The 24,589-nt window shown below is 24.8% G+C and overlaps 1 protein-coding gene across 3 annotated transcripts in view; it reads left to right on the top strand.

Annotated features, from left to right (window-relative positions):
* LOC129613173 (carbonic anhydrase-related protein 10) overlaps positions 1–24,589 on the top strand; it is an 87,667-nt gene that overhangs the window by 5,716 nt on the left and 57,362 nt on the right. The window lies entirely within an intron of this gene.

The following is a 24,589-nucleotide window of genomic DNA, read 5'->3' as shown; positions in this document are numbered from 1 at the left end:
TATCAATGCCAACCAATAGCAGCTCCGTTTTTACATTTTAATAATTCTTAGTTTTGCATTGAGGCAAATTTTTTTTAGAAAATGCCATACAAACATCCAAAGATTGACTTGTTTAGATTTATTTTGCAATAATAATTTATTAAATTTAGGAAGAATTTTATGTCCAGTACTTACTTATTTGTAACTATGTCAGCAATCATTTATTATAAAAAATTATATTTGACTTCTGCCTTAATTCGTTACGAATTCAATTTATTTAATTAAAAATACGATTTAAGATAATCCGATTTAATATTTAATATATTTAAATAATTATTACGTCTACAATTTAATCTCATTTTGCACATATTCATGTTTTTAAATTGATGAAAATTTATTTATTAAGAATTAATCAATGAGTCAAATGAGTATTTTAAAAGAAATATGACTCATGAATTCTTATTGAATCAATTAAATACCAAATTTTTATGCTATATACTATTATATTTTATATATTAAGGATTAATTTACAGAGTGTTTACTTTTGGATAACTGATATATGAAAATCGACAGCGAAATCTTTAATTTCAATGTTACAAGAAATTTATTCTTATATAACACAAAGTTAGCACCGAATTCTTGATTTTGCCTATTTATCGCTTGGAAAAAAACATCAAATAATTTGAAATAACCCTGTTTATTATGTAAATTGTGTAAATTATTATTCATGCACTTTTAACAAAAATTTTTTCAAAGCAAAGCTCAATATGAAAATTTTTAAATTCGCTATAATAACAATGACTTACGAATATTAAACAGTTTTAAACTTCAACCTTAAATGAATATGTCGAAGAGCGTATGGCTCATACGTATTACACATAAATACTGTTATATAATATTATATTTCACATAATAAGCGTATGTATATGTTATGTAAGTTCCTTTTGTCATATTAAGTATCAAATAGCATTACAGTTTTTCATTGATTCAGTTTTTTTTTTTTAATTCTTGCTATCTTTCTACAGATTTTTCCTTTGATTCGAATACATTTTTATTATGGAAATAAAATCTCTTTAACTATTTTATGTCACCTACAAATTTTATTAACATATTATGTACATATATGAAAAGGAATGAAATTAACAAATTTTTGTTTACTTTTTATGTACAAAAGAATTTTAAATTAATTATATAAAAAGATTTTATTTTCAAAATAGATCTTTCAATCTTTTGTATTCTTTATAGGAATGAGAATTTATTCAATGTATACTGGGTGATTTAATTAAATCAAATGTATTATTAAAATAATAAAGTTATTAAAGAAAAGCAAAAATCAAGAGAGTTGATCATGTAAATTCTCTGATATACTCGTAGATACAAATGAGGATAGATACAATGAATTATTTTAACACTTTCTAGATGACTGGCGCAAGATTCATACAATGACGAATTTCTTTTCAAATAATGGGCTTGTTATTAAAAACCTTTCTGTAAAAGTTGACTTCTATAGTTTTAATTTTATTAGAATATATATGTACATATATATATAACTATCATTATTTGTATGGCAGCTGCCATGATTATACTTATATACAATTTGGGATAAAAGAATAATTTCATTTAAATTCTAAAAGAAGCTTCATTATATATTTAATTTGTTGGTAATTGCAGCATTATAGTCTGAATAGCTTCGAGATCAAATAAAACTAAATTTGTAATATTTTATGGCATTATTTATTATAAGAACTCGTGTAAACTTCACTGTTCGTTCGTGTAAACGATTATAAAGGGTGTATTATTATAATCGGTTTTTTTCGTCTCATCACTAAAGCCTTAAAACTTTTTGATAGGGTCAATTGCTCTAAAGTTGAATGAAATGTACTGAAAATATTAGTTTCAATTGTAAACTAGTTAAAAGGAGCTCTGCATCATTATATTATTATGATGTTTGGTTAATTTATAATTGGGACAAACTAAAGTGAATTAGATAATGGTGGGCAAACGGCGTCTTATAACCCTACTGACACCAAATTCGATATTATAAATATTATTTCCCAATAAATGATAAATGGAACGGTAAATTCATAATGCCATATTATTCTAATTTACATTAATTTCTAAAATTTCATAAAACAAACAAACATTTAAATACTAAAAGAATATTTCGGAACACTGTCTTATTTTTAGCGCATATTCACAATATTGGAGCCAATGAATCATAATATGAAGTAAAAACAAATTTAAGACGAAACTTTTACAAAATAATGGAGTGAAACTGTGTTGAAGACAGTCATCGAGAAACAGTTTGCTAGAAACGTGCGATAAGAGCTAATCAATTAATTCCTTTCATTTGAGTGATACTCAATCACATTTTGCTGCCTAGAATATGCAGTGATTATAAAACGTGATAATTTTTATTGGCATAAAACTACAGTTTTTATGGATTATCGAGCTTTCAAAAATATTTTCTTTTTTTAATTTTACTTGTTTAACAAAATTACGGAACAATTGTTTCGACTTTGTTTTTTTTTTGTCCTCCTTTTATGCGAATATTTAAATCACATTTTCACAATTCATTTTGTAATTAATACAGGTTATTTCATCATATTATCCTTTTTATTATATAAGGTTCATAAAGAAAATATAAAAGGTTTAAAATGTAAAAAGTTAAAAAAATATCTTTTGTTTTTTTAAAAGCTTTTCAGCTATTTTGATAAAAATTATAACATAAAAATAAAAAAAAAACTCATTAATTGAATATTTCATTCATGATTAAGAATTTTTAATAATTGATTGAATATTTTCATCACCATTTTATTAAAAATTTCCATACATAATGCTCAAATGCGATATAGAAACGTGAATGAAAGTTTTTCATATTTTTTAACCTGGTGGATGAAATGAGATTTAATTAATTTTTTTTATTTGTTAAAATAATTTCTTTTCCTTGTATCCAATTGAATCGAAATTAAATTAAAAATTCAAAGCATTGGATGAGTAAATATCAAAAATAAATTTAAGAAGATTTAATGAAGTCGAAATAATCGGGAAATTTTCCGCGGTTACAACTAAAATTGTCTATTTTATAATATTGATTTGAATCGAATGCTATCAATAGTGTGTGTTATTATCATGGGGGATTCAATGAACCACACAGCACTTGGTATCTCTTTGCTCTTTGGGAAATTAAATGTGAACTACAAAGTTTTCATTCACAACTCAAAAGAAATCAATAATTACAATGATAGTTTTTTAAATGTCATACAATTTAACCTTTTAAATGCTTTTATAAAGTATACTAATTTAGTTTCATAAAAAAAATTTCCATTATTATTCATAATAGCATAAGGCCATCAGAAATGCTTATAATTCGAATGAATGTGTGTAAGAGTATTGTAAGTTTTTCTATAAGTGTATTTTTATTGTTTGGCGTGTCTTTTGACATTCAATTATTATTAATGAATTAAATTTTTATTTTAAAATGGAATTATTTTAATGAATTATTTCTTACCCTTTGAAGTTTTATACATGAGGACGAATAGCATATAAAGCTGACTTAAATCGTGGAACAATGAAATATTTTGCACCTTATTTTAGTTGGGATTAATATGCCTTGAATTAAAGAAATTTTTTCGGTCTGTTTATTAGTGCTATAAGATTTTATTGTTAACGGTGTTTACAGGGGATTATGAAAATGTCAACGCATTTCTTTTCGATTTTTAGGACGTAAGTAACCTTTTTGTAAAAATACCTTGAAAAATGTAAACTTAAATCTTAATAGAGTTTCGTTTTGCGGCATCTGAATTCTTTGAAAATCTTTCAAAAAAAATTCATAGGTCCGTTGTTTTCACATTTTAATTTTAGATTATAAATTTCAAGAAAATTGTTAGATTTCTTTGAATTAAAATCGGCTCGTAAAGGTCAAGTTCTCGACCTCTGGTATATTCTAAAAGTTGATCAATCCGTGCTTTAGCCGAAATAGCATATAAAATTTCACTTACGAAAGCTCGATATGCAAAATTTGGTGCCATCACATGACCTCTCTTATTGTATACAATGCGCCGTGTAAATATTTAATGTACATCACATTCTTCTTTGTACAGAAATCTAAATATATTTATGTACGTAACTATGTAAGTACATATATACGATATATTATATCTTATGTGTGTTAGAATTCAATGTAAAATGTAGGAATTTTAAATGAAAATATTTTGAGAGTGAGAAATTTCTCACATTTCCAAATAAATTTTTAATTTTTCATTACACCTTCAATTTCAATTGTTTTTTTATTTTCATTTTTTGGTAAAGAATTTTCTTTTCATTTTGTATATCAGTTAGATTTTGTATACATAAATGTATTTATAAAGAATATTTGCATTTTTCCACACAAACATACAAACATTTTATTACACAAATTTGCAAGGTTATAGGCATTTTTTATATTAGTAATAGATTTTGCATAACTCAAACGCATTTAAATAAGGTTATTTTTCACATACATATAAGTCTCGTAAATGTACGTATACAATTATGTAACATATTTTTGTTTCAAATTTGTAATACACATAATTGCATATACACAGAATGCTCCGGAAAACAATTAAATTATTTTTTGGTTTTATGTGCATATTTGTTGCTATTATGTAACAAGTTTTATTTGAGAATCAAAAATTTCATTTCATGAATACTAAATGGAAAGTTTAAAATTGAAAAACATGTACGTAATATTGGAATCAAAATTGAAATTTCCTTAAATTGGGTCAATTATTTTGTATTTTAGGTTGAACGCATGCAAATGAGTTTAAATGAATAGGCAATTCGTCGATGTAAGTTCACTTAATAGACTAACCATAAAATATACTTGTATGTATGTACACAGTTGAGTTCTATATTAGATTCTGTAATCTTTAATGAAGTTCTTCGAGTTGAGCTTCCTCTATGTTATATGTAAATAGAAAATGTTAATGATAAACTCTTACGTAGTATTGAGTAAGTAACAAAATTCTTTAATATTTTTTACTTTCGTCATTTTGTAATTAACCAAATAAAAGCCAAGCAGATGATTCAAAGTATTTTAATTGTAAATATTCATACGAATATTGTTACATATATAGATTTGTAAATCTGTGAGCAAGAAATTTGTTATTAAATTAAAATGGCACATGCTCGGAATTTCCTAATCAGGATATTTTGACCCTAAAATTATATCATCAAATTTATGTAATGTCAAATCTGAATTAATTTTGTTTTAGAAATAATTATATTCTTCAATTTGAAAGCCAGCCTCAACATATTTCTTTACAGAATTGTATGCATGTGCCATGATTTGGTATGAATTTGTAAGGCTGGGTGCACTAAAATTGGAAAACATCAACTATATAGATTTGACAGTTCTTTGATTAAAGACTTACCAGAGTTTTTTAAAAATGAAATCGGGATTTAAAAATTGAAATGAACCAAATAAAGTAAATATGGGATTGAAGTACACATATTTATTTTCATTACAACCCTTTAAACTCTCATCAATAATCAGGTGTGTATGCACTCTAATATGCATTCTAATATTTTTAACAATTGAACTCACGACTTATGACAGAACTCAGTTTAATTTCAAGGTTGTAGTTCTCGAATTGTGAAAACGACTTAATTTCTTTCCGTATTGATTTTTTACGTAATTTTTAATTCCTTTTAAACATATAAATGTTGTAGAAATGAATTTGACAATAGTATAAATAAATATCATAAGGATTGCTTTTTGCATAATTTTGGGGTACTCTTCCATAAAATTGTTAAAAACCATAAAGGTCACAATTATTATTAATTTTTTTATTGTTAAAAGTTTTGTAATTTAAAAAAAAAAACTAATAGTTTAAAAATTAGAAAACTTTTGTTTAGTTAACTTATGGGGTTATCAAATACAGTAAAACTTCTCTAATTCGTAAAACCTATATAACGCGAATTTTCTAGAATTCGAACAATTTTGAGTGCATAACTGTTATCCTCCTAGAATAATTTGTAATTGGTGACAGAAAGTTTTAATTAAAATTTTAAATTTTAATCGTAAAATAATGGTAATGTTGAATTTGACCTTGATTTTTTCCTGTATCGGATCTCTTTTTCTCAGTTTTGTTTATTTTTCCAAAGTGCAATTGTGCAGTGAAATTTAAAATTAAAATTTTCTACCGCCAATTATTTTTTCATTTATTTCTCTCTTTTCAGAATATATTGCACAAATTTTTGCAATATAACTTTAACTTGAACCCTGCATATTTCTAACATTTAGACAGTTCGATTTATAGGAGTTCCACTGTATTTTATTTCTAATACAAGGGTTATAAAAATTTCAAAAAAAAAAAAGTTTTTTAATATTTTCATTTCATTTTCTATTGTTATACAAATAACCTTGAAACATTTTTTGTATTTTAAATTGATTACAAAATTTCATGTTAGAATTTAATAATAAAAAAAAAAATTTCAATTTTTCATTTTTATTTTGAATTTTAATTTTATTTTTTTTCTTAACTCGTTGACAGTTTATTAAACTGTCAAAAACAATAAGAGACCTTTATTGTATAATATAAAAATTGTCTAGACATAATGCCCATTCATTAACGTAAATTTAACATTTATTTTTATATACATACCTGCGTACGTATATATATATATATATATATATAGGTTGTTGGTACATATTTCCATTATTAAGCCATATAGGATATTTATGAAAGGAGTAAGGGGGACCCAGAAAATTTTAAATGAAATATTTAAGAATTTTTATGTTGTAAAGTAATGTAAACATAACCAAAATGTTACCATAATAGTACAAAAAATTATGTGTATAAAGTAGATTTGTAATATTTTAAATAATTATTACAAAAATAATGAAATAAATTGAGTAATGTAAAAGCGAAAAACAATTTTTAAATAAGTAAAATCAAAAAATTATTATTGTTGTACATGCACAGAAATTAACATAATTTTAATTAGTATGCTTGGTTTATTAACTTGTATACGTACCTTTTTATCGCAATAATACCATCATACATGTGTTCCTATTTTCATTATGATTATTATTATTAAAATTGAAAATTTTTTTTATATTTTAATTACCTGTTACCTGATAAAATTTTCGCGCAAATACAACATAATATAGACCTAATAATTACTATACAATTATGTAAATTCATATTATATTCATAATATGTAGGTTTGTAAATGTATGTCTATAAGTATCGTGTAATTATAGACTACTAAAACGTGTCATCGTATGAAAATTATGCAAAACTTACAAAAAGAGGTGTAACGAAAATAATAGGATTTTGTTTTTTTTTTTTTTGTTCAAAATTAATAAGGATTTTATTCTGTAATATTTTTGGTGTACGAGAAGTGATTATTGAATAATTTTTTATTTTTATAATTTAACATTAATTATGTTGTATATATGTAAACGTATGTGTACCAAAAAGTGTAGAAATTTAGAAAACTTATTATCGTAATCGAGTGGGAGTGTATAATAAATTTTAAAGGAAATATTTTGTATAATAACTCTTATTACAATATGTGTGGTTATTATAATAAAATTCATTTAATTAAATCTTTTGCAGGTAATTTAATATTTACGAATAGTTGCACTTAATATTACAGTTATTATTAGTAATTACTCCATTATTACTGTAATTATTAAATGTAATTATGGTAATAATTTTTGATTTTCATATTTATATACATATATTCATATATATGATATAAAACTTGATACCTATTCCAATAATCAAATGAATTTTTTAAAATTGCATACTTATTTTTTTCATTCTACATGAAATAAAGTAAAAATTTAATAAAAAAATAAATTTTTATATGTAATAAAGTGGTTTTAAATTTTAAAAATAGAAGTAAGGATTAGGTTAGGGGATTATATGTAGGTTAGATGATTTTAAAACAATTTTTGATTTTCAATTCTAAATTTTAAAAGATTAATTTGAATATATGTAATGTAAAATTATGTAAAAGTTTTATTAGGTATTTTAGATTTTTTTTAGTGGTAATTTATTTTAAATATTTTACAATTTTAAATTTGTACCAGATTATTATATAATTGCCATTTTTAATTATTTTACTCATAAAACTAGATCTTTAACATGTACAGTAGTTTGAAATAATAATATTTTATTAAATAATCCTGTATAAATTTTATTAGGGTTTCCAATCGTTTGTTTCTCAATAAGCTTATATATATTTAAAGCAAAATATTTGAGCCAATAATTTATTGAGAGAAGCTAAGAATTTTAAGTGCAAATATAACGTTACAAGAGTAATAATTATGATGGAACATTTGTCTTTCAATGTTAGATTGAATGCAAAATATTAGACTGTAAAAAGAATAAAAACGTATTCTTGCTGCCATTAGTTTTGCTCAGGCCGTAACAACTGCTTGAAGATTTATAAATTTATTTAATAAGTATAACGCATTTGTAAATTATTGAAAAATATATGGAACCCAGTTTAATCAAAAATTTGATCAATTCATTGTATTGGCAGAGAAAACTTCAATATAAATTTTCCATTAAAATTGTTTGAGACGAATTGAGAAGTACAAACTAAATTAGACAAAATAAATCAACATTTTGCTACAACAATTTGCTTTGTGTTTCTCTAACATGAACAAGTGCATCCAATTGAAAGTTCGACTCATGCGTGTTGTAGTCTGATAAAAAAAAAAATCTAGAATATTGTAATATGCGTCCAATACGGTCGGCAATTATTAAATTAATAAGGAAAATTTCATTGAAATTTTAATTTATATAAATGAATAAATTCATGTCAAATTTCTAAGAAAATCCCCTATTTAAGTTTTCAATTAAAAATTGCATATAAAATGCAAAATAAACATTTTAGAGCTTAAAAATATTAAAGTACAAAACGTAACAAGAATTTCAATAAAAAATTACATTTTGTAACATTAAATTGTTAACTTTATTTTTGTAACACACACAATATTTATCGACTCCAAAAATTTTGAAGCATTTTTCTATAAAAAATATCTGTAATTTCCTTCAGTATGAATTCGAGTAAATTGAAATTTCTAAATATAGAATCAAACTTGCATACTTACATTTGATTGTAATTTTTTTATCCAACAAATCTTTAGTATAAGTGATTTTAAAGTATTTATTTTAGAGCTATACCATACACAATATACATAAACATAGTTATAAAAAGTTGAAATAAATAAAAATCTTTAAAATTTATAATCCTTACGCGTTCAATTTTAAAATATGTTCACATAATATTGTATGTACGTGTACGTACACATAAAACTAAATACTTGTAACAAAATCCTTAAAAACATACTAAACGTAAATCTCTATGAATCACTATATTTAATGGTATAATCCAAAAACCACACACGTCTGAGGGAACACCATATAGCATTGGTATAAGAATTAAAAAAAAAACAAAAAATCAGAATAAAAACGATTTAAATTGATAAATTGAAAATAAAAGTTGATTTTGTAATAAATTTCGAATAAAAATAAAAATTATTATTTTTACTTTTATTAAATTCGATAAAATTCGATTCAACCTTTTTGATAATTTTTCCTTTTTTGTTTTTTTCTTCTTTGTTGTGTCCGAATGTAAAATTTCACTTTTTATTTAATTTTAAGAAATAAAAAAATGTAAATAAAATTTAGTCTGGTTATTTTACGAACTTATCACAAACCGCACATAAAAAATGCAAAAAAAAAATTTATAATAAATTTTCCCACAGAGACATTTAAAATTCAAAGGATATATGGGGTGATAAGGTGTACATATGAGAAATATTAAAAATATATAGGGTAAAATAAAATTCTTTAAAAAGTAAATAAAATTTTTTAAGTGTTTTGATTAAATAAAATTTATTGGAATTTTAAATTTAGAGCATAAAGATCTTAAAATAAATATTTTGTTTAAATTAGAGTAAATGGTCATTAAATGGTCATATAATAGAATTTATAATTTCCAATCAATCACATAGCTAGGTTAGCTCATACTTTCATTCTTACGTGCATAATAACTGCATCTACAATACATGTATGGGTACTAAATTCGAAAGAGGGGTTTTTTTTATTAAATTTTAAATTATTAAATTTTTACTAAAATAAATCTCAGTGAGTTTCTTTAATAAAATTGTTATAGAATAATTGAAAACTATTATAGTGGCTATTAATTATAAAACAAATATTTTTTTTTTTTAAATTATGTTTGAATTAATTAGCTTTGTAATAACTTTATTTGTACGATTAATAAAAAAAAATTTAATATTTACTATAAGAAAACTTCTATATGCACTGCAAACTATAGACTCTGATTCAATATTGTGTAATATACGAGAAAAGTTGGAAAGAATATGGTTAAAATTTTCCGCCAGGTCATCTAAAGTATGCAAATGTGGACTTATAAAGTAATTGAATTGTGAATATATATTTTTTCAGTAGAAAGTTTTTAACTGTCTCATTATCCCACAAAAGCTCTTTCTCCGTATCAATCAGAAAAATCTGACAATGACAAACAATTTTAATAACTGTTATTTTAAATTGAAAATTCTTTCTCTAATTGTTATTTACTGCGCCTAACCCACAACCCCTCCTTCCCACTTAGGCTCTCTAAATATAGGTAAAATGTAAATTTTTGACAATATATTTCTTTTAAACTATTTGTAAACTTTATATAAAAAGGAAAAACTGCGGGGGTAAATATAGTTCGGCCTATAATTTGCCTTTCTAGTTTTAAAGTTGACCGAATTAGCCGTCAATTCAAATCACTATGTTTTAACGCACCATAATTACGCACCAAATAACTCGCGCTCTACCCCTAAAAATATGCAATAACTGAATTTCGGGAGACAATATTATTATGTATGTAGATGAACAGAACAATGTAAATTTAGAGAATTTTTACATTATTCCTTTTTAAGAGAAAACCAACTTCTTTAATTATTCGAAATTAAATTTTCAATTCTAATATTGTGTTTCCATATTAGAGTTATAATCCTAAAGTAAAACAAAATTTAACTTTTTAAATTCTTAGAAAAAAATTTTTTTTTTGTATTATTTTTTAGTTGTCATTTTCCAAATATTAGTCGGCTACTTAAATACTTTTTGTAACATAAGACGCCCAAAAAAAAGAGCGAGAACAAATAAACAAAAATAAAAAAAATTTCCGTTTAACATTTTCACTAACTTTAAAGACTGTTTAAAAAAAAATATCAATTTAAAAATAAAATAATAAAAGTCAAAAAGTAACAAGGAAAACTCAAAAGTAAGAATAAAATTGAAAGTAAAAACAGCAACAAGATGTATAAAAATGCCCTCCTGGGAAAGTAATAAATTAAGATTAGGGAGATCGATAGGGGTGAAATATTTTCAGGATAACACAGTACAGGCTGTTAAACAGCTGAAGAAATTGTTAAAGTCAAAGAAGAATTATTGAAAAACGGCAAAAAGGAGAGAAAACGTGTGGAAGAAAGAGAATTAAAAAAACACAAAAATATTTGCAACAACAAATTTAATCAGACAATTGAGAGAAAACTTTGTTGACTTTTCAATTTTCTTATAAGTTTTTTAATGTCTTTTTTTCTGTTTTTTTCTGATTTCTTCCTCTTTCCGTTTTAAATTTTAAGTGTTTTTTTTGTAATCGTTATTCTCACTTCCTGTATGAGTATTTTTTATTGTAAAATATTTTTTGATTTATTGATTAACAGGGGCGTGAAAATTTAAATTAATTGTTATAGCAGAAAGTTGACTATTTCCACAAGGTCGTACTGCCATTTTAATTGTTATTATTGTTGAAAGTAATACCAGAATAACGTTGGTTATTCAAAGGAAGAACCTTGTATGATTCTATGAAATCCATTAAAACTACAGTTAACATTCATTTTACTTTATAGAAGCCATTTTGAAATTTTTTATGAATTTTATTTATAAACGAAATTTCAATTTCATATTTCAATTTCCTACCAATTCTCCCATAAAATTAAATTTTCTTTTGCTAATATTCTTGATTTAATCAGAAGAAAGAATTTTATAAAAAAAAAAATTTTTAATTCAATCTGGAAACTGAAAAGTTTAACTGTAAAAGTTTTTAACTTTCTTTTCTTTAAATTTGTTTATTGATATAGGATATCAATTAGTGTAATTGGATTGTCCTTGAATTAAAAAAAAAAGTTTAGATTTTTTCTTCATTTTTATTAAATATTTTTAACGCTAAAGATTTTACTATTGTTGACTTTTCGATTAACAACTGTAAATTGTTATATTTTTATAAAGCATACCGTTTATAGGAGATTCTTAGAAGAAAAGTTTTTGCTAAAGTGATTCGAATAGAATTTTTTTATCGATTAAAATTAAATGGGAAACAAGAAAAATCATTGAAAAAATAGGGAATATTGAAAGAGAAAGAAAGTTGTAGAAATTTGAATACGGTCTAATGACGATAAACTTTAAAATTATTTAAGCACACAGGTGAATTGTAAAATCTTGTGTTATAATTAATATTTTTAATATGATTAAATATTAAATAGGTCTAAAATATGCAGTAAAATGTTAAGACATTTTAATTAAATTTTTATTATAAGTCATTAATTAATCTTTAATAATATTAAAGGAATCAATTTTGCTTACCATGAAAATTAACTTTACTGACTTATAGTCCAGTTTTAGAATAATAAAAGCCTTGTCTTTCAAAGGTTTATTGGCATAAAATAAAATGCTAAATGGCACGGTAAACCTCTTGCTAGGAGTGCTGTGGTCTACCGATTAAATGTAATAGGTTTTCTTACGTTACGATTTTGAAAGAATATATGTATTTTAGATGTCCATGGTCTACGAACAGGTTACTCGCTTCCGGTAACCATTGCTCCTTTGAACAACCATACATCTTAATTTCGAAGAGAAAGGATTGAAAAAAAGACCCTGATAGTTTTAACGCATCCAGTGGGACCAGGCCAGGAGTATTATTTGAAGCAATTGGTTAGTATCTGTTGTTCAGGCCGTCAAAATACCAACCGTAATACAAGTTTTCGATGATGTCAAGGTGATGAAGTTCTATTATCCTCATTTGTCGAACTCCTTTAGGGGACTTAGATGAATCCAGTATGGAGTGATATTATTCTCAATAAAAAAATTTTCCAAGAGAAACGCTATAAAATTTCTCCATAGCAGATGCTATAAAATTTAATTATGTCAGTTTAATTTTCTAATTTTCTTAAAGAGCAATAAAATTACTAAGAAATAACTGGAAGTTTGTCATAAATTCTTTTGCTATTTTCTCTCTAGCAATTCTTTTATCCATAGCCTCGTCGTATTTTTGATGAAACTATTTTTCTTTTTTGAGTTTAGCACATTTTTTTAATCATAAATACGGTATAGGAAAACTTTTTGTTACTTCATTATTTATGCAACATATTAATTTTTTTATTCATCCCTTCTACTCTCCTTTTACTCTGACAAATTCATGTGAAAACCTAAATGAAATATTTTATGATGCTCGTAAAACTTTTTAATATAATCACGAAATCATAACTAAATTCTTTCTTTTTTTATTTAAATAACACCTAGGATTTCAAATTCAAGTTTTTATACTTGTATAAACCTACTGATATTATAAATTCTTTAAAGTGTATTTGTGTGAAAGGGCAATGGGAATGCTACTGTGGCAGATTTTATTGTGGATACTTGTGAAACTTTGAGACTTTTTTAATAGCTTCGCTGTTTACAAACTTTACACTTTCTCAATTAAAAGCTAAGAAGCACATTGAGGAATCATTTACAAGTAAATTGTATGTTTACTTTAGTTTAAATTAAATAAATGCCAGAACAAAAATTCGAATATTTTTCATAATCTTAAATATGGCTCTGGACCTAAACTTCCTTTATTTAATTCCCAAGTTACATAAACCTAGTTTGCCAGTTTCCATTGCTAGTTTATTTTAAAATTGATTTTATAATACTTAAATGCTAAGTTTAAGTATTATAAATGTGTTTTACTGCTAGAAGTGTAAATTCTTGATTTTTACTAGTACTACGGATTATGTTAAGAACGAATGCAATGGAAATTCATGTCTATAACTGTCTACGCCTAAACCCTAAAGTTGCCTAGATTGAGTTTAACTATTTGTATTTTTGCATACTGAAGTAAATGATTTTTTTTTCAACTTTTTGGTTCTAAAGGGGAAAAAGTATATTCAAAACTTTTAAATTACCTCATCTTAAATTAAGGACATCAACATAAGTTAAACTTACGATCATTTCATTTTATTTTATATACGATTTTTTTTTTCTTTAACTTAATTTTTTCGTATATATCTCTGTAGTGCCATTATAAAAATAAATTTTTATTCATTTCTTATACTTATGATGCTATTTAATTTTTATGTTCATTTTTTATGACACTAAAAAAACTGTAACATAAAATATTGTTCAGTGATAGTGTTACAAATTTAAAATGACGATTCTAATGTAGAATAAATTTATTTACAAATTAAAGCTAAGTAATATGCATTTGAATTTCCAATTAAAAGTTCAGACACACCTTAACATCTATCAACAAGAAAAGGAGAATTTCCTTCCAATATTGCGCCATTACCTCTGCGCTAACTTGGTTTTTTCGTACAGGAATTAAATAATTAAATACCTTCCATAAGGAGATTAGTATTTTGTGTTAAATCAAAAGATTTTGTTCCTTTAAGTCTTTCTGTCATAACACCATTGTCTCGCAACCGAGCTGCTTCTATAATTACATGCTGTTCTGACGAGCCCTATGCCTTCTAGCACAACTCCTAATTTTATCTACAACCAAAGGAATCAGTAAGTGCCTGTGGATGTCACTGAATGTTCTTGGCACAACCCCACACTTGAATACTATATAGCCATGTTGTTTTAATGATTTGGCTATAAATCAATACCTTATTATCAGTTGCCAAATCGAGCTTACAACTTAGGAGCCAATAATTTTCTCTATATTTATTTTATAATTCTATGTATTTCTTTATTGTATGTTCTTTCCAGCTTAGCTTCACATCTTAAGTCATTCTTATAGTTTTTTGCTGAGTTATGGATTGCTGCTTTCGTTCCATTAAAGAATTCGATAACTTTTATGCAGAAAAGTGTTTTACAGAGGATTGCAGTTGTTTTAATTCAAAATAATTTTCTATATTCTTAACTTTTTTTGAAAATTAATTTACGAAATTTTATCCAAATTATATCCTCTAGTTTACTGGTTCAACTGTACATTTTTATTATATCTTTTATGTTTATATTTTCATCGTTTCTTAAGGAAATCTTTTTTCTCTTTCTTTCATTTTTTTATTGTGTTATTAAAGGATAAAAACAATTTTACTTCTAAGTCATGTAGTGGTTACACAAAAATGTTAAATAAAAAAAAAATAAAACAAATGAAAAGCAAATAAAATTATATTTTAATCTTGTCTAGACTTCCAAGAACTTCTCTTTTTGAATTTTTGACTAAAAACGTATGTGAAAAATTCTTATTTTTTTTATATAAACTTTTTAACAACATTAAAAATGGTCAAAAAATTTGAACTGATTTTTGAACTGACTTTTTGTACATGACTGCATTTGTTACATTTCTCTTTTTGTCTTGTTAAAAATTTTTAAGGATTAAGTTAAAATTTTTTTTTTTTTGTTTTTAAAAAAAATGTTCAACTCAAGGCAATATGTGTGACTATAGGTACTCTTGTAGCAGTAATTGAATCGGGTATTATGCCTGTAACAAAAATTAAATTTTATAATATGTAAATTACGTTCCCATAATTATTAGTTGTAAAGGTTAATTGAAATATTTAAACGAAATTCAGCCAGCTCTTTTATTTGGTTTAAATTTTCCCAAATAAAAGTAATTGTACTGAAGTATCAAATTGAGTAAACTTCAGGTTGAGATGTAAATTATTCTAGAAGTGACTTAAATTGTTCGTGTTGATCTTTTGCTTACTCCTGGAAATTGCGTATGGAGAGCGGTAGCACCGTTATCTTAGAACAGAAGAGAAAAGAAAACTTCACTGAACCTGTTGTGCTAGAACCAAAATATTAGAGAGTCTCTTCGTCGCCTAGTCTTGGTAATAGAATAGCTGCATCACCTATAAGGTGCTCGAATTTATTTAGAAAACAGGGTTCGGGGAGCACTTTAGACATTTGATTCCTAATCGGCGATTTACCATTGATCTTTAATCGAGACGCATATTGCAGTAATGTCGCAAATCTACGATTCTCCAGATTACTGATAGCAGTAATTAGGCGTGACTAAAACTGTTAAATAGACTGCCCGATTCTGTAGAGTTATTAAGGACAAACTAAATCGTCATTTCAGAGGATTCAGACCGCAAATACATTACAGAATTGCTTTTAATGAATTAACAAATTTCTGAAGAATTTGAAAAGGAACTTAATTGTGTTTACCTAAGTTCGCTTAGAAAAATTTCTTTTCGACTTCCAGATATTAGCTTAATTGGAAAATGTATGTGCAACATTAAAAAAATAACGAATAGAGTGGCGAACTATATCTTCTCCTATAAACTTGTATAAGACTAAAATTTTGTTAAGTATAGAAGTACTGGAATTTCTTAAATTTAAGACACGATCATTTATAAAATCCTTTATTAAGTTGTACAAGTTTAAAACTTGAAAATGAAAAAAAAAATATCCTTAATTTTTATTAATTTAGTTTAGACGTTCGTTGTCCCATTTTTTAAGTCACTTTTTTTGTTTTTTTGAAATTGGGTTAAAAATTTTTTTCATAACATAAAAAATTTGAAACGTGTTCAAGTATTTTTAATGTACTTTCTTACGTGTCTTTATTTTAATAGGTTAAAGAAATAAATTTTATATTCTTAAGTTTAAGTTTTATTTAAAATGTGATATAAGAACACTGTAATATATTAATTGGTTACAGTTATAGGATAAATATTTAAATATTTCAAAAATATGATTTTTAACATGGAAAAGAAATTTTCTTAGAAATCGAATCAGGTTTTTTAATAATTCGTGAGGAATTTTGCTGAATTGGCATTATTAGAAGAATTAAACGTGAGATATTAGGGTTCGAAATCGTTTGTCGTTGCGTAAATAAATCAGTTCATCTGTGTTCCATATATGCATATCATTCCAAATTTGTCATTTCATAAAACAATTTTTATATTTTAAACTTAAATCAACTTACATTATATTAAAATTTAAATAAAACTATAAGGAAGACGATAGAATAAAATGTTCTGAATTTAAGAGCAATCTTATGTAAATCTTGTCCAACAAAAATAAAAAAATCAAATAGAAACAACAAGCAAATTATTCTATTTATTTATCCTTATTTTCTATAACATGCTCAGTTATTTTAATAGACTCCTTATAGCACATTAAAATAAAACCAAAAAAAAAAAATAGCATAAAAATAGAAAAAAAATGGCAAAATAAGAATTTAAAGAGTTAAGGAGTCAAAAGGTTGGTGGTTTCTTTTTCTATTTCTCTCAATCATCCTTTTCAGCATCTTTTTTTTCTACTCTTTCCTCTCTGACTTTCTCTTCTTCTGCATTGATTCTCTTCTTTAGCATTTTTCTCTTCTTCTTCTTAATTGCGTTTTGGTTTAAATATTTTCGCCCTTGTTTTTTTTTTTTTGAATGTTTTCATATTATTGCACATTTTTTTCATTCTAGTGAAAGTCCTGTTTTTCTTGAACAAACATTAAACATAAGAAAATTGGAAAAAAAAAAACAACAACAAATATTATGGAATTTTATTCAGAGTCAGTGTATTTGACGACTGTAGCCCTTTTTACTCTAATTATTTTTTTTTTTTGTTTTCTATTTGTTTGTTTTTTTTTGTATCCTTTTAAAGATTTATATATATATATATAATTTTTTTTTGTATTTCAATTAAAAAGTGACTATATAAAAAAAATTGTACCATGGACAGTTTTTGTCATCGCTATTAAACGGAAAGCAAAAAAATGCAGAACAAGGAAAAGCCAGTAATATAGTTAGAAAAAAAAGTATTAAGTAAATGTAGAATAAAGAGTGAGTTACATCATCCAGCTATAAAAATGCAAATCGGGGATGTGAGTTTGGTTGAGTCAAGCATAATCAAGCGTAATTTTTATTCAAAGCTATACATTTTATTTGTTGTAAAGTAAATGAAATATGAACAACCTTCTGTTTTATAACACTGAAGTAGTCGAAATCACTTTACTTTATTTCGATTGAGTTTTTTTGAAAATTTGGTAAATCCTCATTCCTAGTTCATTTGAGACTTAGCAAATTGAAAATTTTTTTAACAAAGTTCTGAGTATTCAATAAACGTTTTTAATTTTGCTTTTCTTATTGAAAATTTTCAAGCCAGTCTTTAATATGAGTAATTTGGTAAAAATTTTTGATATAGCGATTTTAAGGGCAAAATATATTCGATATTTTGCCCTTAAATTTTGCTTAAAAAATTTTGTATAAGCAAAATTTAAGGGTAAAATTAAGAGTAATTGTAACAAAATAGAAGTTCATAACTTTAAATTATGCGAACATTATTAATTAGGCTTTGCCCCTTAGAATCGCCTTTAACTGCATTAGTCGTCCATTATCATGTTTACATGATGCAATTGTACTACCCGCTTTATTCAAATAGTTATGTTTATAAAAACAAATTCTAATAATTGGTGTTAATGAGAAAATCATGGTATTATTTTAGTGTTTTTATGTAAGAAATTTTATTTGTATATAAAATGATCTATACATAACGGTTTTTTAATTTATACCATCACTATACATACAAACATTTTTATATTGTGTTTGTATACATATTTGTATTAAGTAACAAATTAGTTTTTGAATTTTATTTTCATAGACACAAAAAACAAGAAAAAAAAGTGTTGATGAAAGAAAAATTGTGTTGGGTGAGAAGTAGGAAAAAGAGAAAAAACAAATTATGCTTTTCTTATTTTTTCTTTTAGCTGTAATTTTTCATCTTTTACAACAAAGTTGCTTTCCCGCCTTAGGGAATTACATATCTCAATGTTAATCAATACGATCCCGCAATTGGTTTACATAGAGATATGTAATTAGACTTGACATTAGCTATGTGTTCGGCCCCTTTTTATAAATATGCATTTTGTCATGATTTTGCAGGTCTTATTAGTTATAGTTAAAAATAGAATCTTGAGAAGCTAAACAACATTCTCCGTTTAAAATACGTTTAATTTAGTTTTGAAAATTAGTCCTACAAAGTAATAAAGAATAGGTTCCAAGACAATTCAACAATATTATTTATAGTCAGCGTCAAACAGAATTATTCGGCAAATCATTAAAAAGATAAACCAACAAAAAATAACTTCGACTTTTTTTTAGGGTGCTCATATTTCAGCAGCTTCGTAACAGGTCTTTAATTATGGCAGAGTAAAACCCGATTATTTCACTAAATTGTTACTACTTAATTATAATTTTAAAACAAGCACGAAATAGACGAGAAAGTTACGTGAAATACCCATTTTTTTTCAGAATAAGTAAAAACATTTTTTTTTTATTTTAATTTTTATTTTCTAGTTGTTTACTGTCACTTGAATTTGTTAAAAAGCACATTATGAGCTTCAGGATTTCAGCTAAATAAAGATGTTTTTTTTTTGTTTTTTACAATTTTTTCTTATTTTTAATTCTCTTGTTGTTTATTTGTGCTAATTTTTTTTTATTTTCGTTAATTAAACCATGACTTTGTGGTAAGTTGATTTTGAAATTTATTTATTCTTATTTTAATTTTTTTTTACAGCTTTTACATACTTTACTATATAAAAAGGAATCCCCATTTTATTTTCTATTTTGAAAAGGATTTAATGAAACAAGGATGCTAATAAAAAATATTGTAAGAGGATTTAATTATAGTGTAAAAGATTTTTTTTTTATAAAAAAAAATAGAAAAAAGATTTAAAATTATTGTAGCGATAAATGATATTTTTAAAGTATAAATTCGTCAATTGTAATCCAAAAATGTTAGGAAATATGAAATTTTTATAAAATTTAATTAGTATTGGATAATGAAGAATTTAATGTTAATTTTAAATTCTATGCCAAATCAGAAATTTTAAATGATTTGTATCAAATTTATTTTAAATGATTATTTATTCATCTTGAATATTTTCCAATTAAGTGTGGCAGTAGATTTCGGAAAATCGAATATCAATTCATAAATATGAAAGAAATTTGTTAAAAAAATTTGACAAGTTTCACAGGTGACACATGGCTAAAATTGACGTTCATTAAAATTATATGGATAGAATTTTGAAGACCATCTATTGGTATGATTTGGACAAACCCATGTATTTGTAATATTCGAAAAAAAGTAATTGGAAGATTGCTGGATTCCGTGTATATTGAAATAAGTGAAATCCAAAAAATCTTTTTCAATTGACAATTATGTTTCTATAATACAGGGTTATTGATATTTTTGATTATCTGGTCGTGAAACATTTTACCACCAATGAGTTTTCTAAGTTTACTCTAATGCTAATTCAAGTAACTTTTATTCAGTCAAAATTTTTAACCGTGCATGCCAATATGTTATATTCTATGTATCGCAAAATGGTTTAGATTCATTTAAAAAATATTAAATTTAATGCAAAAGCTAATTTTTAATTTCAAATAAATTTTTCACACAACTTTCACCACTAACTTGTCACAAATTTCTCAAATAATTTTCAAAATTTCAACATATTGTGCTATAGCCTTCCATCAAAATATTTATTCAAAAAAATTTGTATTATAAAGTGCACTTTAATTTTATCTTCTTTTTAACTTCATAAAAGTATTTAAGTACAATTAAAATTTAATTTAATTCAATTATATTATAAAAAGAATAAAATTCCTATATATAAGATGAAAACCACTTTGTCTAAACCAAAAGAATTTTATACATACACTTGCAAACATAAAAAACATTATTATTATTTTAAAATAAAATCTTCTTCCGAAATGTGATATGAATTCGTAAAGGATATATTATCCTTATTATCTCTAAAATAATATTTTATTTTCTTCGCGTTCAAGTGTCCATTATTTATACACATATCACTTACAACAGATCCTTTGTCCCATTTATATCCTTTTTTTTTTTCTTCACTTATTCCTCTACAATCACATATTATACTCTTAGTTCTTGGCTTTCTATATAAAATTCTACGCTCTACATACAAATACACATATGTGAATGATTCGAGACAAAAAGCTTAAAAAACAAAACAGAAATGAAAAAAAAATAGTCAACATTTTAAGAAAATTGAAAACACAATTTCCTGTGTAGTCAGAAGTGATCAATCAAAATTCAATTTTCTTCTCAGATTTCTATCTCTATTTTTGTCTTACGTTCTATTCTCAAGGTTTCTATTCTTTTTGCTATTAACAAAGAAATCACAAAAGAATTAATACTAGTTTTAACGACTAGTTTGTTTGATAACTTAATTATTATCAAAGCTACAAATCAACTATTTGAGCCGCTATCTCAACTGCCTCACAAAGAAAAATCCTTTGTGAGAATTGGTTGAGGTTAATTTATTTTACTAATGGAACAAATCAACTCAGAATTCGACATTGGGCAAGAATAAGAAACATAATTACGGTGCAGCGTCGAAAACGGTGCGATTGACAAAGCTCTATGAATGCAAACTGTGGAAGTATATAAACAATTTAATTGAAAATAAATTCCTAGGATTCCCAAAGCTAAGCCCTGTATTGACTTGACATATAGAATGTGGATTCATCTTAATTGTTATAATCTACTCAATAAAATTCCTAAGTGAATAATAAATTCTCTATAAAATTGTTGGAACAAATACCTAAATATTTATTTCTAGGTCTATATTACAAATATTTCTGGATAATATTAAAATGAATTCGAATTCATTTAAGATAAAAGTTTAACTACAAATATTTGTCCTGGGACAGTCTTTTTTCCGAACCATAATGTCTGGTTACCTAACCCTATCAACTTAAAAAACTTTCCATTACTATTCGCATTATGTAGAGTGTCTTGAATTCATTCATACAATCACATATGGCAACGTTAATCTAAATATAAAAGGCACAAAGGCAAAATATTCTAGAATTATTCATTTGCAACCTACACACAATGTACTCGTATAAAAATATATTAAGGCACTTCTATTGTAGCTAATATCATGGATTTGATGTATTTCAACAATATTAAGATATTCTCTTTATATTTTCTATATCATTTTATGTTCTTAAGCCAATATCAACAAAGCTACTTAAATATATAAATATTCTATAAAATATAGAATGAGTGGAAAAATTTCTAAAATAAATAATGACAGTAATGATAAAGTGGTAAATTTTATTTATTTTGTTTGTTTTTTTATCTATTAAAGAAGAGAGTGAATTAAACAACCATATAAGTGACCAGAAGGTTATCAAGTCATTCAAAATTGAAAAACATACACATAAACAATTATGTTTAAATCATTCATCTATACCCTATGATCTTAATATGTTTTTATAAGCTTAGAATCATGAGGGAACAAAATATTTTTACAGGTTGTTTAATTTAAAGTTTTGTTAAAATAAAGCAAAACCGAGCTCTAACTGTCGAATCAAATTTGGCCCTTTCAAAGGTTTTACTAATGGCAATAATTTTCTTGCTAGGCTTTGATAAAACACATCTCAAGCAATTGCTGACAATTTCATTGAAGTCACTAAAGTTAAGTTCAACCTCGATATAAGTTTGGCGAAATTTTAGTTGTAGAAATTAGTTGAGAAAATAAAACACAACAGAGAACTGTAAATCTTTAAGCAAAACAAATTTTATGGTTCTAAAAAGTAAGATATTTCAATTGCCATTTTATTTGCTCATTAATGCACCCTGTATGTCACCCAATATATAAAACCAACAACACTATAATGTTATACAATATTTCTATTATGTGAAAGTGACCAAAAGATTTATACTTCAAATACAATACAAGAAAAAATATAAAAAAAATTTCAATTTAAAAATTGTTTTGATGGCTTCTCACTTGAAATCTCATTCCTCTCTCTAAAATTGATAATCTACTACAGAATAAGAGATGAAACTTAACAATTTAAACTATACAAATACAACCTACATACTCATGCACATATTATTTCCTAAGATTGATTGAGGTTAATATGAATACACACACGCACACTTTCATTATGCGTCTTTCGATTATTGTACAAAAAAAGAAGAGAGAAAGTGGTGAAATTTAAAATAATTTCAATAGCAAATCTTTTTTTTATTTTTATTTTTTTAAATCATTCCACCTTAATATAGGTTATAGAAATATTCCATTTTGTTTATGGCTTATAATGAAAACGAAATTATATCCTTTTGAATGTTCTCATATAAGTATAAATGGGGAACAATTCAATGAAGAGCTTTTGTTTGATTATTACCTTGATGACATTGATAATGATATTCTTTGAGATTAGATTCTCATTATGATTTCGGTTACACTAGAAGGGACATTCAATATATGTATGTAAAATATATATATGTGATTATGAATGGACAATACACCTATTTCTTTTGTGTTATAGCATATAAAAATAAATGTCGCAAGTGTATGTTTGTATTATATACTATGTGAACCCTTAAAAATGTAAACACATTTTAAAAATTATTGTCAAGTGGCTTAATGTCCATCCTCAATATTTTGTTAATGTGTTAGCCATTAAAAAGGATAAATAATATTATGTAGAAGAAAAGTATTGTAAATTTAAAGTCATTCAGAATTAATAAGAAAAACAAAAAATCACATTTTTCTCTTTAAATACTCAAACGATTTCAAAATATACAAAATGTACATAGAAGTGGATGTGTGTGTATGTAATCAAAATAGAAAAAAATGAAGAATAAAGGATTCAATTGATTCTTCAGGGTGCCAAGAACAGAGATATTTTATTTGTTAAATATAATGAAAAGGACATAGATCCTTTTTCTATAATAATTTTAGATTCATACAGAGAAGCTAATAGGATTAAAGAATAAAAAAAAATAAATGTAATTTTTTCTTTTATTTCTTGTATAAAAACTTATACACTTTATAAGAGCTTGTATAGAGATACTTACTCATACTCAACCATAATTATATAGTGTTTTTTTGTATAGATGTGTCACTTTAAGTGATTAGAAATATTTACATGAAAATAAAAATCCTTGTGTGTGATTAATATAATCAACATTAAAAATTTCGAATGAAAAGGAATTTTAAGGATCTTTTGATTTTATATAAGGATTTAGAATAAAAACAAGAACAGGAGAAAGAAAAAATATTGTTAATTTGCTTTCATTTCAGGATCTGAAATATTCATTTTAAAATTCTTTCCATATTATGTTCGTCAAAACATAGGAATTTCAATTATATTCGGGATTAAATGAAGTTTTTCAAATCTAACACCTACACACAGACATGCAATATAATTAAATTGATTCACTTAATTGATTTAAAATATCTTTTATATTTATGTAATGTAGTTACGACGGGAACAAGACAAAGAACAAATAATAAATTGTTATTGAAAGTGCTTAAAATATTAAGAGAAACACGA

This window comes from Condylostylus longicornis, unplaced genomic scaffold (assembly GCF_029603195.1).
Source record: "Condylostylus longicornis isolate FDR11 unplaced genomic scaffold, ASM2960319v2 ptg000081l, whole genome shotgun sequence".
Classification (NCBI taxonomy): Eukaryota; Metazoa; Arthropoda; class Insecta; order Diptera; family Dolichopodidae; genus Condylostylus; species Condylostylus longicornis.
Note: the sequence above shows the minus strand (reverse complement) of the source record. Positions and strands in the feature narration are given on the sequence as shown.